Source organism: Triticum dicoccoides, chromosome 6B, assembly GCF_002162155.2.
Source record: "Triticum dicoccoides isolate Atlit2015 ecotype Zavitan chromosome 6B, WEW_v2.0, whole genome shotgun sequence".
NCBI classification, from domain to species: domain Eukaryota; kingdom Viridiplantae; phylum Streptophyta; class Magnoliopsida; order Poales; family Poaceae; genus Triticum; species Triticum dicoccoides.
Window position 1 is genome coordinate 130,752,760 of NC_041391.1, and position 18,615 is coordinate 130,771,374.

An 18,615-nucleotide genomic window follows, 5' to 3' on the forward strand; every position below is an offset into this window, starting at 1 on the left:
TAGAGTGCGGCTCGAATAAGAGTATCGTTTTCGGTGTAAGAATACTATCATCTGCCTCTTTTCTGGTTGCTTGGTATCACATAAACATTAGTACTACATGATTGCCTTTGTGATGTCCCTTCAGGTGCAAATTATCTTCCTACCGGTTAGGCGGGCATTGGATCATTTGTCACATTCAGCTTTGGATGCAAATGGCTAAAGGCGGCCCCGAAAGGTTGTGTCCAGCTTACCTCACGATGCACTGGGAATTCAAGCCGACGCCGGATTTGCCCAATTTTTCCCGCAGGCCATCGAAAGCTCCGCTGAATCGGATCGTGCGGGGAGCGGGACAGGATGGAAGTAACTTCACCCAAGGAACAATTGCATGCCGTATTTCCAGGTAAACGCTTTCCAGAAAAAGTTATGTTAGCTCAGGTGTCGTTCTTCTTCGCGGTTGAATCTCAGACGAAATGAATTATTCCGATTTGACAAGAATACTAGTTATCAAAGTCTCTTTACTGTTGAGATCATTGCTCTATTATGATTCAGAGCCGTGGAAGTCTCGATGCCTGCTAAAGTTACGTATGTCTGAAGACTGCAGGAACCACGAGGGGGGCCAAGGGGCAAAGGAGGGAGGAACGGGAGGTGCATCCACAGCCCTGAATATTATTGAATCCGGTCAAGTGGCTGCTGATGACAGCGATCAACAGGCCACATTGAAAGAATTCCACATGATCGGCTGCTTTGGAGGAGGAGAAGGCCAAGTCGGCCAGTCCAACGGCGCCATGCTGGACCCCGTGCCACGCCATCCAAATTCCTCTTGCAGAAAAGAAACGCACCGACCTGGCCGCCCACATCCGACCCGTCATCCTCCACGGCGCCTCAAGAAATTATAACCAAGCTGTTCTTATAAAACCCGAGGCAGGTGATGTTCATGGAATTCACGGATTATCCTGACGAACCGCGGCGCCGAAAGAAAGAAAGAAAGAAAGGGGAGAAATCGATGGGTTTGGTTGGAGGCGAATGGTGATGACATGGATGTGTGAAGAGAAGCTTATCATCAGAGCCCCTAGCCGCCCCGGTGCCCCAGTGCCCGAGTGGCTCCATCAGATCCGAGTCAGCATCGTACGTAGATGCCTAAAACTCTGGAGATAAAAGAAGATGAGAGGTTGATGTTTTGTTTGCTGGCACTGTTGGCTTTTGCCCCCCTGGAATATAAGCGGCCGTCACTCGCATCGCATCACATGGTCCTCCATGCTATCCTGCTCCACTTGCTAATTAGCAGCCGCCAAAGTGTTACCCCTACAGTTTTAGTTAACACTGCTGGATTAACAAGTTAGCTAATCTCCGCATACGATGATTCTCCAGACATCATCACCTGGAATGAAAAATAACAGTACAAGTAATAACAATAACAACAACAATAATGGAAGGTCGAATCGGAGACGGGAGGAGGGACTCGTCTGGACGAAAGGAACAGGAGAAGCCAGAGTATTATTTTAGATTTCGCAAAAAAAAAGAGTATTATTTTAGCCTGTGATGATGGGAGAAGAGGGGTTGGCGATCTTGGCATGCACCGGCCGCGCAGAAAGGCGTCTTGGCATGTTGTGCCGCCAAAGCCCTGGCCACCTAAGGAAGTGATGGGGCATCGTCACGTCTTGTCATCCGCGAGTGTGAACCGTCAGTTCGTCCCGGCGATCTGAGCCTGGCAGGGAATATTTGATAACGATGCAAGGTATAGTATAGGGCGAGCAATTTTTTATTATTTTGTGAAGAACTAGGGCGGGCAAAACATTACCAAAGGCGGTGTAGATTGGTGTGGAGTGAGAAGCTAGGCTGGTGCAGCTCTGTGTTTGTTTGTAGACTAGAGGTCGATTGGCCGGTGCTCGTGCCGTATACGCGATGAATTCGTAGGCTGGATGAGAATGTCATGGCAACATTTTGCAGGGACTAGAACCACAAGAGGAGCTTGAAACGGGTGTATGGATACTGCATATTCCCTCTGTCTTTTTTCCTTTTTGTGAAAAAGATCCAAATCTATAATCAAAGTTCATCAAAAGTACAAAGCATCTCAAATATAATAAGGACTACATCGAGTTTCCAAGCCCACCAAACAACCACTACTGTCGCCGGAACGAGCCATCGATGTGTTGCTGTTGCCGCTCCTCTACCGGAGCTGACTTGACCTTGTCGACGACTGGAAAGTCTTCGTGCGCGTGCCCTTAAGGACCAGCGCCCTGGAGCTGCAGCCGTCACCGCTGTACCCTTACATAGATCTGAAGCACATGGCACCAAATCTCGCCACATCACTAGTAGAAAAGAGGGCTTTGGTCCACCCCGGGTTAGCCCATTAGCCCCGGTTCAGTCTAGAACCGGGACTAATGGAGGCATTAGTCCCGGTTCGTGCGTCCAGGGGCCACGTGGGCCATTTGTCCCGGTTCATCTGGATCTTTTAGTCCCGGTTGGTGCCACAAACCGAGACTAATGGGCGCGATGTCCATTAGTACCGGTTCGTGGCACCAACCGGGACTAAAGGTTAGACCTTTAGTCCCGGTTCGAGCCATCAACCGGTACTAATGGGGTTTGAGGCATTAGTACCGGTTCATGGCACGAACCGGTACTAAAGGCCACATTTTCAAACTCCAAACCCCCCCCTGGATCGCCTTTTCAGTTTTTAAAAAAATAGAAGAAAATGTCAAAAAAATAAAAAAAAATAAGTTTCCCATGTGATATGTGGTCTAGTTGTTGGGAAAATTTGCAAAAGTGAATTTCGACTTTATTTGCAAAATCTCTCTAGAATTTAGTAAAATGGGCATAACTTTTGCATACTGACTCGGATGAAAAAGTTTTTTAATATGAAAAATCATCTACTCGAAAAGTTACATCCAAATTTAACAAGGGGGAACCACGTTAAACATTTTCAAAATCCTCAAAAACCTAACAGAAAAAAGTTACGGGGCTTTTAAGATCTAGAGTGGAAAAAATCGAATTTTTTTCAAACAGTGGTCAAACAATGGTCAAACTAATTATTCTAGAATATTAGTGTTACTAAATAATTATTTCAGTTATTTTGAATTTTGGTCAAATCTGGTCAAACAATGGTCAAACTAATTATTCAAGAAATATTAGTGTTACTAAATAATATTGTTTTTCAAAACAATAGTTTCAAACTCAAACAGTGAAATGTGTCACTTCATGCTCACGCAAAATTCCTGAGGGTTAATAGGATTGACATCTTACTATTTTCAGGAAAAACAACAAGTGCAGACTTGGAAACGAGGGAGAATAGAACCCGGAAGTTAAGCGTGCTTAGGCTGGGGGAGTGGGAGGATGGGTGACCGTTCGGGAAGTTGGATGATTAGAAATGATGAGGGGTGATTAGAGATTAGAGGATAAATTGAGCAGTGATGAGGGGTGGTGATTAGAGATTAGAGGTTAAAATAATTCAGAAATTTGAAAATAATAAAAAAAATAAAAAAAATCATAAAATTTCCTTTAGTCCCGGTTGGTGTTACCAACCGGGACTAAAGGTGGAGCTCCACGTGGTCGCGACCTTTAGTCCCGGTTCCAGTTTGAACCAGGACTAAAGGGGGGAGGCATTAGTAATGACCCTTTAGTCCCGGTTCAAAAACCGGGACAAGGGCCTTACCAACCGAGACTGATGCCCCCTTTTCTACTAGTGCATGACGAGAAACCTCTAACCTCACCGCCCCAAAAAGATGATAGGAATCTATGCCGGAGCTCCTTCGACTATGTCTATATAGACGAACTCGAGGAGGATCGGAGCCTGGAAGCAAACTCAAATAAGTAGCGCCGCCGTCCGCCCAAGCGCCACACCTGCGATCCCTACTGGCTGCCCTATTTTAGGCACAAAATGGAGGAGTAAAAAAAATTTCGGCACGAGAAGTCGCCGTCTCCAACAACAACCCTAAAATAGGGGAGCAACACCGCAGCCGAACCACAATTTGCATATGCATTTCAACCACAATTTGCATATGCATTTCAACTATAATATGTATGAAACATACGAAATTTTGCATCACAACCATACAAAATGACTAACATATAAAATTCAACTTCAAATCCGACTATGAAGTTCAAATGAAAGTTATAAACATAGTGCCAACATCAACAAAAGTGCAAGATCAACATAGATTAAAGAAATATGGTTTCTCAACCATCCTTGCCACTTGTTGTTTCTTTGTCCTCATCATTGGCTTCATCTTCTTTTCCTTCATTGCGTGATTTGTGGCATTCATGTCGCCACCCATATCACCACTGGCATTCATGTCGCCACTCAAACCTCCCATGTCATTCATCGTACCTCCAAAGCCGCCGCTCACCATGTTGATCAAACCAGCATAGCCACCCATTCCTCCCATGCCACTCATGCCTCCTCCTATGACTCCCATGCCGCCACTCATCATGCCACCTCCCCCGCCACCAGGGGTTTAATTCATCATATTCATGGACTTTTTAATGCCAAAATTTGATCTTTGCACATCTCAACATATGCCTTTTGCTTCGCGTTCATTCCACTTGTATCCATGAACATAATATTTGCTTCTTTTTCTTCGGCCAACCTCTCCTCGGCCATGGCATTCTTTCTCTCCTCAAGCTCCACCCTACGGTACTCGACCTCTGCCTTCTTCTCCTCGGCCAATTCCAACCTCTAGTCGGTCGCCACTCTTTTCTCCTTCGCCACCGCCTTCTTTTCTTCAGCAATTGTCTTCCACAGCTCAGCCGCCACCCTCTCCCCCACCTCTTTTATCTTCAAAGCCTTCTTATCTTCGGCATATGTCTTCCTTGCATTCACAATTTCTTCAAGTGATTCTTTGATGTCGTTATCGTCGGCCTTTGTACCCTTGTCTGTTTTCCTTCCATTCGGCCTTTTGGACTTGCACCACATTTTCCATGACTATTGCCGGCGACGCTCTGTGGGAGAGCCTTTCCATGGAGGTGAAGCATGAGGTGGCCGCCCTTGAGGCCACTTGGTAGAGCCGTGGTGCCAGGCGGATCGAGGCCGGCCACCTCACCCGAGGTCTCTGGCGACGTGGACAACCCCACGATGGAGACGGGCTTCGACAACATCGTACCGGAGCCTGCGTCTGTGCATCCCGCGGCTTCACCATGGAGTAGCTGCACTTCAACGCCACCATGATGGAGGAGCAGCCTGCGTCGGTGCCTATGTTGGCGTTCCAGCAGGCGCAGGAGGAACAACGGTACAACATGTTCCTTCTAGAGCAGTACCGGCTAGCGAAGGGCCAAGTCGACGCCTCGACGACATGCGCACGAGCGAGAAGGCTATGGCGGCCATGGCCACGACGAACCCCAACTTTGTCATGGAGCAGCATGCGGTCTACAAGGCCGCCCGCGCTCAAGCCGGCGCTCGCTGGGAAGCGGCCGTCGTTGAGGCACAGCTGCAAGCGACCGCAGATGAGAATAACACCAGTTGCGCCTCCTACACGCCGCCACCGAACTATCGGGCGGCCCGGTTGGACGATGACAGCGCCGGTGCCACCATTTCCATCATGGACCTCACGTCCACCGGTGACGGACAGGGTGCAGACTCCTTCGAGGATGAGTAGGGCATGGTAGGCGGCAGGGCCTTGTGTCCCAGGTGGGCCAGTCCATCTCCCAGTGTTCTACTCTTCCTCGCTAGAGACCGCAACTTCACTTAATCGGTCTTATCGCCGGTTCTCATGGAGACGTTGGAAGTAGGAGGTGGTTGCGGGAAGGAAACAACAAGGGCTTGCACGCAGGCAGCCGCAATAGGTTTTTTTTTGTTTTAAATGTTCAGAATGTAATGAAAATCTGCCATGTTTGCATGAATGTCATCCGGTTTATATGAAAGTGCAACTATCCCTAGGTGGTTTTGGTAATTCCTAACAACATATAGCTCATTGAGCTAACATCATTCCAAGATGAACATTTCAGGAAAAGCTCAATGAATGGCATGGCATGGATGTGGAAAGTGGATCCCTCAAAATACTAAGGATAAAAGGATTGGCTCAAGCTCAAAAGCTCAAGACTCTACATTTTACATTTTAGTGATCCAAGATCACATTGAGTCTATAGGAAAAGCCAATACTATCAAGGAGGGATGAGGTGTTGTTTAATGAGTTTCTTGCTCTACAGTGCTTAGTGATATGCTCCAAAAACCCTCAACTACTTTCTCATATCCACATATGACCCAAACCAAAAGTCAAACTCGGCCCCACCGATTCTTTCTATCCGGCGCCACCGAGTTCAGATGCCATAGCCACCGCCACAAATCCTAGGCAAATCGGTCTCACCGATAGGGATCTCGGTCTCACCAAGATGGGATTGTAATCTCTCTATTTCCCTTCGTAACGTTTTGGTACCACCGAGATGAGCGATCGGTCCCACCGAGATTGCAATGTAAACTCTCTGTTTCCTTTTCGTAACATTTCGGTCCCACCGAAATGAGCGAACCGGTCCCACCGAGTTTACCTGACCAACTCTCTGGTTAGCTTATTACCAAAATCGGTCTCACCGAGTTTGTGTAATCAGTCTCACCAAGATTACGTTATGCCCTAACCCTAACCATATCGGTCCTACCGAGTTGCATGTCGGTCCCACCGAAAATCCTAATGGTCACTAGGTTTACTAAATCGGTCTGACTGAGTTTGTTGATTCGGTCCCACCGAGATTGCTAAATTGTGTGTAACAGTTAGATTTTGTGTGGAGGCTATATATACCCCTCCACCTCCTCTTCATTCATGGAGAGAGCCATCAGAACAAACCTACACTTCCAACTTACCATTTCTGAGAGAGAACCACCTACTCATGTGTTGAGGCCAAGATATTCCACTCCTACCATATGAATCTTGATCTCTAGCCTTCCCCAAGTTGCTTTCAAATCAAATCCTCTTTCCACCAAATCCAAATCCTGTGAGAGAGAGTTGAGTGTTGGGGAGACTATCATTTAAAGCACAAGAGCAAGGAGTTCATCATCAACACACCATTTGTTACTTCTTGGAGAGTGGTGTCTCCTAGATTGGCTAGGTGTCACTTGGGAGCCTCCGACAAGATTGTGGAGTTGAACCAAGGAGTTTGTAAGGGCAAGGAGATTGCCTACTTCGTGAAGATCTACCGCTAGTGAGGCAAGTTCTTCGTGGGGGCGGCCATGGTGGGATAGACAAGGTTGCTTCTTCATGGACCCTTCGTGGGTGGAGCCCTCCGTGAACTCGCGCAACCGTTACCCTTCGTGGGTTGAAGTCTCCATCAACATGGATGTACAATAGCACCACCTATCGGAACCACGACAAAAACATCCGTGTCTCCAATTGTGTTTGAATTCTCCAAACCCTTCCTCTTTACATTCTTGCAAGTTGCATGCTTTACTTTTCACTGCTCATATACTCTTTGCATGCTTGCTTGAATTGTGTGAAGATTTCTTGACTTGTGCTAAGATAGCTAAAATCTGCCAAAGACTAAAATTGGGAAAAGGATAAGATTTTAATTGGTCAAGTAGTCTAATCACCCCCTCTAGACATACTTCCGATCCTACAAGTGGTATTAGAGCTTTGTTCTCCATTTGCTTTGATTTCCATAGCTTTTGGTGGTCATAGCCTTGGTTTCACAACCTAGGAGAGTATGGCATCTTGCGAGGGAAATTATCACCGTAGAGGTCCTTACTTTGATGGTACGAATTTTGCTAGTTGAAAGCATAAGATGAAAATGCATATTCTCGAACATAACCACGCCGTTTGGGCTATTGTGTGTATTGGCTTGCAAGGTGAATTCTTTGATGGGAGAGAACCAAATCGTGAAGATCCTGCAATACAACACTCAAACTTGTGATATCCTCTTCAACGGATTGTGCCCCCAAGAATTCAACAAAATCAGCCGTCTTGAGAATGCAAAGGAAATTTGGGATACTTTGATTGATATGTATGAAGGTACCGACTCCGTCAAGGAATCCAAGTTGGATGTGCTCCAAAGTCAACTTGACAAGTTCAAAATGAAGGATGGTGAAGGTGTCGCTAAAATGTACTCTAGGATTGCTCTTATCACAATGAGATTGCGGGCTTAGGAAGTGAAGAGATGACCGACAAATTCATCATGAAGAAGATCCTAAGAGCATTGGATGGAAAATATGATACCGTGTGCACTTTGATCCAAATGATGCCAAATTGCAAGATTCTCAAGCCAACGGAGGTCATTGGAAGAGTTGTTGCTCATGAGATGTCACTCAAGGATAAGGAGGAACTTCACAACAAGTCAAGTGGTGCTTACAAAGCCTCATGTGAAGCTCCTACATCATCAAGTGAGAAACAAACCTTCAATGAAGAATTGAGCTTAATGGTGAAGAACTTCAACAAATTCTACAAGAGTAGAAGCAAAGAGAGAAGCTCCAAGTCAAGGTCCTACTATGACAAAAGATCTTCTAGTCGAGAGCGCAATTGCTACAATTGTGGGAAACCCGGACACTATTCCAATGAGTGTACGGCACCCCACAAAAGAAGAGAAGAATCACCCAAGAGGAGAAGTAGAAGAGAAGAATCACCACCAAGAGAGAGGAGGAGTAGAGATGATCGTTATGAACGAAGAACATCCCGGAGAAGTAAGGATTCGGAAAGGAAGGACAAGTCATCAAGGAGCTACACAAAATGAAGACATCAAGCTCATATTGGTGAATGGGTATCCGGCTCCGACTCCGACAATCACTCCGACTCCGAACATACTCAAGATGAAGGTGTTGCCGGTCTAGCACTTGTGTCAACCAACTCCTATGACATATTTGATTCACCAAATGAAGGACTTGGAAGATGCTTCATGGCTAAAGGCCCTAAGGTAACACACCCCGAGTATGTTGATTTCAATAGTGATGAAGATGACTTGTTAGGTGATGATGATTTACTTGTTGACAACTCTAGTGATGAATACTATGATGAAACGTCAATTAATCATGCTAATCAAGATAAAATGAATGACAATGATAAGGAGAAGATTGAACTTCTTACCAAAGAACTAAACACTCTTAAGTTAGCTCATGAAACTATCTTAGAAGATCATCGAGAACTTTTAAGGACTCATGAGAAATTACGCTTTGAAAAGCTCAACCTTGAGTAAGAGCATGAGTTCTTAAAGGCAATCAATAATGATCTCCGTAAGAAAAGTTCTTCTTACATTGCCAAGTGTTTACTCTTATCTACTTACATGCCTCAAGTCAAGTCCATTAACAAAAACAAGAAGGATTCTTCCTCTAGTAGTAACAATAATCATGCTAAATCCAATATTGTTGCTTCTAGTAGTTCTATTGATTCCACTAATGATTCTCTTAGCCAAGTTACTCTTGAGCAAGAAAATAGCTTATTGAAGGGAATTATAGAGAAAGGTGTTTACAAGAGCCTTGCCGGGAGTAAGCAATTTGAGGAAATTGTACGCAAGCAAGAAATGCACCAGAAGAACCAAGGTGTTGGTTTTGAATGAAAGTTCAATGCCAATGGAGTTGAGTGGGAAGAAGATCAATATCCCAAGACGAAGTTTGTTCCTCAACAAGAGAAGTATGACCCTACTTCCTTCAAGAGGACACAAGCTCAAGATGATCTTCCACCACAAGACCACAAGCAAAAAGGCAAGGACAAGCTTCAAGAGGAGATTGATGCATTTGAAGAAGCTCCTAAGGCCTTGGTCAAGTGGGTTCCCAAGACTACGCCAAGTTCTACTTCATCAAGTATGACTACAACTCCAAGGATTCCCATCAAGATGATGTGGATCCCGAAGAAGAAGAACTAGAGAGTTCTTGAGGGTGACTCCGCCAACATACTTCACTCATATCTTTTTGGCAACAACAAGTGCAATCAACTTCCACATCTTGCACTAGTTCAAGGAGTCACAAACTCTCTTGTTGGTAAGACAAGGGACAAGGTAACCTAATGTTTTCATGGACATCATCTTGTGTGTGCATCACTCTATGTCTATGGATATACTTGTTTGTTCCTTGTGGGACTAACCCGTGTAGGTATTGAAAGTGCAACTCACTCCAAAGGATTGCTCCAAATGATCTTCATCAACATTGAGCATCCACATCTTCAACACCTACATGAAGTCATCATCAACAAAACCCAAGGTTAATTCATCCCTCTAAGGGGGATCTTATATCTAGGGGAGCTTAACTCTAAGAATTGAGTCAAAGCAACTCTAATGGTGTGAACACATCAATGCATTATGTAAAAGTGGTAACCCCACTTGAGCTTAAAGGATGAGCATGACCTATGATCAAATGTTCTCATTTGAATTCTAAGTCAATATACTCATATATAGATGACCTAGTCATCGCCAATTGTTTGATAGGTGCTAGAATTGGTTGTGCATTCTTTGCCACATATTTCATTTGCCATTTTATTATGTGAGCATGTTGGTTGCATATTTAACTCATTCGAGGACATCCACTTGTTGCTTTGATTGATTGGCTTCTTTTTCTTTTGCCAAGTGGATGAACAAGAATGCCTAAGAACCTTCTTTAGCTATCTATGCTTTTCTTGTCTCAACTCTATTCATGCTACATCGCAAAATTTGATCAAGTCAGATTCGAACCACTTTGTGTGAGGAGCACTCGAAGTCCCCGATTCGTCATACACTTAAACTTCCAAAACTTCTTTGTGCATTTCGGTCTGACCGATTCTTCCATTTCGGTCATACCGAGCTCACTAAGTCGATCTAGGTTTTTAATCTCGGTGCAACCGATTTGAACATTTCGGTCACACCAAGTTGCTGTAACTGTCAACAGTTATGCATCTCAGTGCCACCGAGTTGTTCCACTCAGTCACACCGACAAGGTCGGGCTATATATACTCACGGGCAAAAATTTGGAAACTTTCTCCAAACCCCTTCGCCCGCGCATAGCTCGTTCTGCCTCCAGGGTCTCCAGATCGTCCTCTTCATCGCCAGCCGCCTCCAGTCGCTGGTCTTCACCGCCGTCAACGGAATTCAACCCCGCCATTGCCGCCGTAGCGAGTTCATCGCCAAGCTAGGGTATGGACTCGATCACAGTGCTATCCCCGTCCGATTCCTAGCACATTGTGTTCATCATGATTCTTGCCACGATTGAAATGATTCTATCCAGTCAAAACAATCCATAGATTAAAAGTGAATTGGAAATTTAGGGTTACGTTTCCGCCGAAACCATCTCGGACCCACCGAGTTGTAGAACTCGGTTCCACCAATTCGGCTAAGGCCATTGCACAAGTGATTCTCGGTCTGACCGAGAATTGCAAATCGGTGTGACCGAGTTCAGGACTTTGTGAAACCCTAGCAGTCTCGGTGCCACCGAACTATGACTCGGTCTGACCGAGTTCACTAGTTTAGGTTCCAAAAGCTGCTTCGGTATCACCGAGTTTGCAAACCGGTTGATCCGAAATGCTTTCTGTGGGAAACTAAAACTAAGTTTTTGAATCATTCTTTTGCAAAAACCTCTGTATTTTGTGATGCTCATCCACTCTATCTCATCTATATCTACTCATAGGGTCTGCAGTCAGTGTTTGCAATATGTCTGATCAAAATGACAGCCAGAACCAGTCAGAGGAGCAGATTCACATGAGTGAGGGCACTAGTCCCTCTAGCACCTTAGATGATGGCAGCAGGAGCACCCCAAGCAACTTGCCCAAAGCTGCCACCAGGGCCAGAAAGAAGAAAACCTCAGAATCTGAGGATGAAGACTATGTGGCAGTTAAGGATGAGGCCACTTCCAAGAAGAAAGTGCTCAAGAAAGAATATGGCACAACTGCAGCCACCAAGCCAGGTCTAAACAGGAAAGTCCCTGCCAAGAGGACACCTATGCTGAAAGTCAGAGCATCAACTCAAGTACCTGAGAAATCTGATCCCAAAGAGGCTGCTGCAGAAGGGAAGAAGAGGAAGGAAAGGGTCAATAATACCATGGCCAGAGTTGTTGGACAGCCTTCCATGATGGAAGAGGAAGAGGAAGAGGCTGCTGCTCCAGCACCCAAGGCTCAAAAGCTTATGGGTGATGCTATTAGGTTAGGGGCTGCATCATCAAAGCCCAAAGAAGCACCCAAAGCTGCCTCCAAGCCCAAGACTGCACCCAAGAGAAATACCAGAAACATACCAGCTGCTGAGAAGAACAAGGCCCCAGTGCCTGAAGTTGCTGCTGAAGAAGAAGATGATGAAGAGCATGTCTTGAGAAAGTTGAAGCCAAAGATTCCAGACCACAATGATGCTCATCCTGTGGCTGAGAACATGAAGCTGAGGAAGGATGCATGACTCAGACAGTGGAGGTTGTCTGATCCTTATGCTATCAGGAGAAGGACTGTTGTTGACTACAGGTTCCACACTAAAGAACAACAGGATTTCTATGAGATAGTGTTGCTGGACAAGAAACCTATAGTTTGTGAGATGAGGTGGGTAGACTGGACCTACATGAAGGAGAATGAGGAACACTATCCTGGTGTGTATGACAGTTTTAGTGGTTGTGGAGTTGCAGACTTTGTTGGGCAGAAGCTCACAAAGTGGAATGATGAGCTCATAATGCAATTCTACTCCACATCACACTTCTATCCAGATGGCAGGATAGTATGGATGTCTGAAGGTACTAGATACCAATCAACTATTGAAGAATGGGCAAATCTGATCAATGCACCTAAAGAGAAAGAAGATGACTTGGATGTCTATGCCAAGAAGAAGATGGATCACAACACTATGGCACATATGTACAAGGAGATCCCAGATGCTGCAATTGAGACACATAAGTTTGGATCTGTACATTATCTTCTATCAGGACTGCCAACCATCAACTGGATCCTCAAGCATACTCTCTTGCCCAAGTCAGGTGACCACAACATGATCAGAGGCCATGCAATAAACTTGCTACACTTATTTGATGTGCCACAGAAGTTCAAGGTCATGAGCCTCATAGTTGAGACTATCAAGAGGATAGCAACTGACCAGAAGAGAAGCTGTGGGTATGCCCCATAGATCCAGGAGCTGATTAACTCCAAGATGGGCACAGGCACATACTTGTTGTACAAGGATCACATTGCTATCTATCTAGATTTTGAGGACAACCAAGTGGTTATGGATGAAGATGAACCATCTTCTGTGCATGCTCAAGCAAAGAAGGAGAAGGCAAGGACAGAGAAGGCTACCAAGATGCCAACAATGGAAGAGGCATCTCAGTACTTTTTGAAGAGCAAACAAGATCAACTAGGCTACTTGATTGCATCCGCTCTAAGGATTGAGAAGGGGCTGACCACCTTGACTCAAAACCAGGAGATCCTGGAGAGGATCATGGAGCAAAAGTTCTATGACTTGGATGTGAAGGTAACTAAGATCCAGTCTGTTGTTGAGCAGCTTCAGGATGATATGCAGGAGAGGAAGGGCAAGACAACCACTGATGCATTTGCCAGAGTGCCTAGAGCTCAGAGATCAGTTGCAGTGCTAGTGACAGACACCAGAGCCACTTCATCTGCACCAGCTACAGCTCCTACAGCTCCAGTGCAACCAGCACCAGCACGTACACCTCCAGCTCCATCCACATCAATTGAAGTCTTCATCCAAGGATCCATCTCTACACCATCACCTGAAGATCAAGCCTGAGAGTCGATTTAGTACTATGCATTTTCTATGAACTTTTTTGGTAACTTGCTGCCAAAGGGGGAGAAAAATGTATAGATCATAGGCTTCGAGAGAGAGTGTTCCTTTTTGTTCTCTCTTGCTTTGGTGGTTGAACTTTATTTGCTTGTTTGAGTTACTTTTCGTCTGTGTGATACCTGGATGATCATGTGTTTGATCATATGCTACATTTATGCTTGTTGGATGACATTATCCCATCTATCTCTATATGATCATTCACTTTGCTTGGTGATGAGTGCATGTATTCAATCTTTATTATTTTTGAGCACTCCACCAAGATGTATGTGACATGGAAGAGTAACCCATGAGCCAAACTCCTTGTGCATTTGCAGTCCAAAGCAAATCTTAAACTATGCACAAATTTAGGGGGTGCTCTTGCTTATCACATACTTCTCAAAGCGACAATGTTTTTCACTCTTATTATTATTTTTCGAAGCTTTGATCTATATGTTATCATCAATTACCAAAAAGAGGGAGATTGAAAGTGCAACTATCCCTAAGTGGTTTTGGTAATTCCTAACAACATATAGCTCATTGAGCTAATATCATTTCAAGATGAACATTTCAGGAAAAGCTCAATGAATGTCATGGCATGGATGTGGAAAGTGGATCCCTCAAAATACTAAGGATAAAAGGATTGGCTCAAATTCAAAAGCTCAAGACTCTACATTTTACATTTTAGTGATCCAAGAACACATTGAGTCTATAGGAAAAGCCAATACTATCAAGGAGGGATGAGGTGTTGTTTAATGAGTTTCTTGCTCTACAGTGCTTAGTGATATGCTACAAAAACCCTCAACTACTTTCTCATATCCACATATGACCCAAACCAAAAGTCAAACTCGGCCCCACCGATTCTTTCTATCCGGCGCCACCGAGTTCAGATGTCATAGCCACTGCCACAAACCTAGGCAAATTGGTCTCATCGATAGGGATCTCGGTCTCACCGAGATGGGATTGTAATCTCTCTATTTCCCTTCGTAACGTTTCGGTACTACCGAGATGAGCGATCGGTCCCACCAAGATTGCAATGTAAACTCCCTGTTTCCTTTTCGTAACATTTCGGTCCCACCGAAATGAGCAAACCGGTCCCACCGAGTTTACCTGACCAACTCTCTGGTTAGCTTATTACAAAAATCGGTCTCACCGAGTTTGTGTAATCGGTCTCACCGAGATTACGTTATGCCTTAACCCTAACCATATCGGTCCTACCGAGTTGCATGTCGGTCCCACCGAAAATCCTAACGGTCACTAGGTTTACTAAATCGTTCTGACCGAGATTGTTGATTCGGTCCCACCGAGATTGGTAAATTGTTTGTAACGGTTAGATTTTGTGTGGAGGCTATATATACCCCTCCACCTCCTCTTCATTCGTGGAGAGAGCCATCAGAACAAGCCTACACTTCCAACTTACCATTTCTGAGAGAGAACCACCTACTCATGTGTTGAGGCCAAGATATTCCACTCCTACCATATGAATCTTGATCTCTAGCCTTCCCCAAGTTGCTTTCCACTCAAATCCTCTTTCCACCAAATCCAAATCCTGTGAGAGAGAGTTGAGTGTTGGGGAGACTATCATTTGAAGCACAAGAGCAAGGAGTTCATCATCAACACACCCTTTGTTACTTCTTGGAGAGTGGTGTCTCCTAGATTGGCTAGGTATCACTTGGGAGCCTCCGACAAGATTGTGGAGTTGAACCAAGGAGTTTGTAAGGGCAAGGAGATCGCCTACTTCGTGAAGATCTACCGCTAGTGAGGCAAGTTCTTCGTGGGCGACGACCATGGTGGGATACACAAGGTTGCTTCTTCATGGACCCTTTGTGGGTGGAGCCCTCCATGGACTCACGCAACCGTTACCCTTCGTGGGTTGAAGTCTCCATCAACGTGGATGTACGATAGCACCACCTATCGGAACCACGACAAAAACATCCGTGTCTCCAATTGAGTTTGAATTCTCCAAACCCTTCCCCTTTACATTCTTGCAAGTTGCATGCTTTACTTTCCGCTCCTCATATACTCTTTGCATGCTTGCTTAAATTGTGTGAAGATTGCTTGACTTGTTCTAAGATAGCTAAAATCTGCCAAAGACTAAAATTGGGAAAAGGATAAGTTTTTAATTGGTCAAGTAGTCTAATCACCCCCCCTCTAGACATACTTCTGATCCTACATTATATAAAATCTGTCGTTTTTGCATGAATTTCGTCAGGTTAATTCAAAATGTTACTGAAATATATGCGGGCAGCATTGGATGTCGGCCTTCGGCATTAGTGTGTGTGGACTGGTCCCCCTGTCCGCGGACGGATACAGAAGGAAATTTGCGGGTCGGCATTGGAGATGCCCTTATTTATTATATAAAAGCTATATTTATGATCCGACGACTAAACCGGATGAACCGACGGTTGGGCCGTTGAACCGGTGAACAAGGGACATTATTGGTTCAGTCATCGGCCTTGTTTTCAAAACAATGATATCTTCTTGTTTTGCTAGGTAGCTAGTGTCTCTTTGGTAAATGTCCCACATGTTATGTTGAATGCTAGTATTAGCTAGATTCTTAATACTTTAATTTTCCAAGGGTAATTTCAATGTCTAATTCCATGCGTATCATTAAAATGTGTCTTGTTAGACTGGAGAATTTATATAGACTACATGATTCCAACTACTTCACGGCGAACATATCAAATAACCAAACTGCACAATATTTTGACGTCCCTTGATGATTATCATAAGCGATGATATTTCAGTACCATGTGCAAAGCAAACACATTTTGCAAACAAATTATTGAACCCACTGTAACGTGTAAGAAATATTTGACCCGGAAAAGGGTAAAGCAACATTTCTGGGGTTTCCTAATAAACTTCTCGTAAACACCTTACATATTGTAGAATTTTCTTTTCGCTTACATTGAACCGTTAACTTGAAACTACTATAAAGGTATTTCTTAGACCAAACGTTTTAGAAATATCTACCAAGATATTTAATGATAAACACACACAGAGAGATAAAAACTATATTTATGCAATTGTGACAAATTATTATCATGTCCTATTTATATTTTCTCACATCCAAATGGATTTAGTTCAAAGGGCCTACAAAAGAATGTCCCTTTTATTACAATAAAACTTAGATACCAGAATGTCTGTATTTTTGCCAACGATAAATGTTAAAAATATATAATAATATCACTATTGTTAATGTTAAGCAACATTTCCATTTGAGTAATTATGATAAATTAAGCTATAGAAAATATATTTTCCAAGTTTGTGGTGTGATAAAATGACCTATAGATACATATAAAAGTTTAGTAGAAATATTTCATCTATTGTGACTTGTCTTGGCACACGGAAGTTGCTCGGACGAGCCCTACATAAAATTCAAATTGCAATCAATGTCTAGTTCAATGTGCAATGTCCCATTCTGTGTAAAATGAAATCGTCCATGGTTTGTGATAATGAATGTTTCATTTCTTAAAAAAATAGGACAAAATGAAAGTTTTCTTGGTTTCGTTGAACCTGAGAAGCAAAGATAAATTTGTGGCTGAAGGAACTTTAGTGAGTAGAGATAAAACATATGTGGTTGGAGGAAACATGCTTGGAGAGCAATATGTAGCGGTTTCTATTTGTGCTGTTTCAAGACTTGGAGATCAGACATTGGTTAGACCATATATATGGACAATTGCAAAGAGTAAGGGATGCTATTGGTTATGTTATTGCATGGCCTCTATCACATATAAGTACACTTCCATGCAATCATCATATGCTCTAATGTGCGTGCTTAAGGCTTTTTATTTCCGAAGGATCTTTGTGATTTTTAGGTAAAAAAAAACCAAAATTAACCACTCATGCACAACCTCAAAACAAGCCGCCAAACGCTGGTATGGTACATCATCTAAGTACATTTCTTCTCACACTAGTCTTTAAGCTATGTTCTAAAAATTTCTATGTTATCTTTCTTTTTCAGGGTAGCTCAAGATTTAGAAAAGGAGTGCATTGTAGGAGCCAGGAGCAACTATAGAAGAATTAGTCTTTAGATGGACAAATATTATGTATTATATAAAGATTTTAGCTTTATAGGAAAACTTAGTTCTAGTTTGTATGATCTCTTCTTAATTATTTGCATATTTTATATGAAGATCTGATTTGATTCAGTTGTGAACCAAAGGTGTTTGTTCCTACTGAATGACATTGTGCGAATGGGGTTGTTGTGGATACAATTGGTGATATGGGTGGATCCCTTCATATAATGAAATTTGTTGCTTATGAATGTGATTGGTGATATGGCGGATGCTTTTATATAACAATATTTGTTGATCATTCCGCACAAGCATATGGCATGATAAAGTTACTGGATTTGAAATGGCGAAGTACAAATTTGAAATGAATCAAATATTATTTAAAATAAAATATTACGTGTTTAAAAAAATCTTTTGTATATTTAGAGACGAATATAACGTCTGTACATAGCGTGTATTGGAATGGGCCTAGGGCCTATGACGATTGAAATAGTAGAGACGTACGAGCGCACGTAGCACAACGACTCTACATGTCTAAAGACGCTTTTGAACGCCCAAATATAGTGTGTCGAGAGGAAAGAGAGGTTTTTTGACTCCTTGGGCTCTCGCGACCGCGTCGCCCCCGCGAGCGACCGGCCGCGCCCCGGTTCCTCCTCCGTCAGCTCTCCCTCACTCCCCCTCCCCGTCGCCGTCGCCGATGTTCGCCGCTGGGCCTGGCCCGGGCGACGCTGGTGGCGGCGGCCCCCAGCCATTCCCCTCTCGGTTGCTCTCCGGCGCGGGGCGGAGGGCGTCGGGGGTGCTCCCTAGGCGGCGGCGGTCCGGCGTGGCGGCGGGGCTTCCTGGCGCGGCGCGGGAGATCGGCTGGACAGTGGTGTCGCCGTTGGCGGCGGGGTGGCGCGGCGGCGCAGCCTGGCGGCGCCCGCCCGACCCAAATCTAGGCCCTTCGGGCCCCATCTGGGTCTGGGCAGTCCGACGGCGGGGCGGGTTGGCGGCGTGGCTTCTAGGAGGC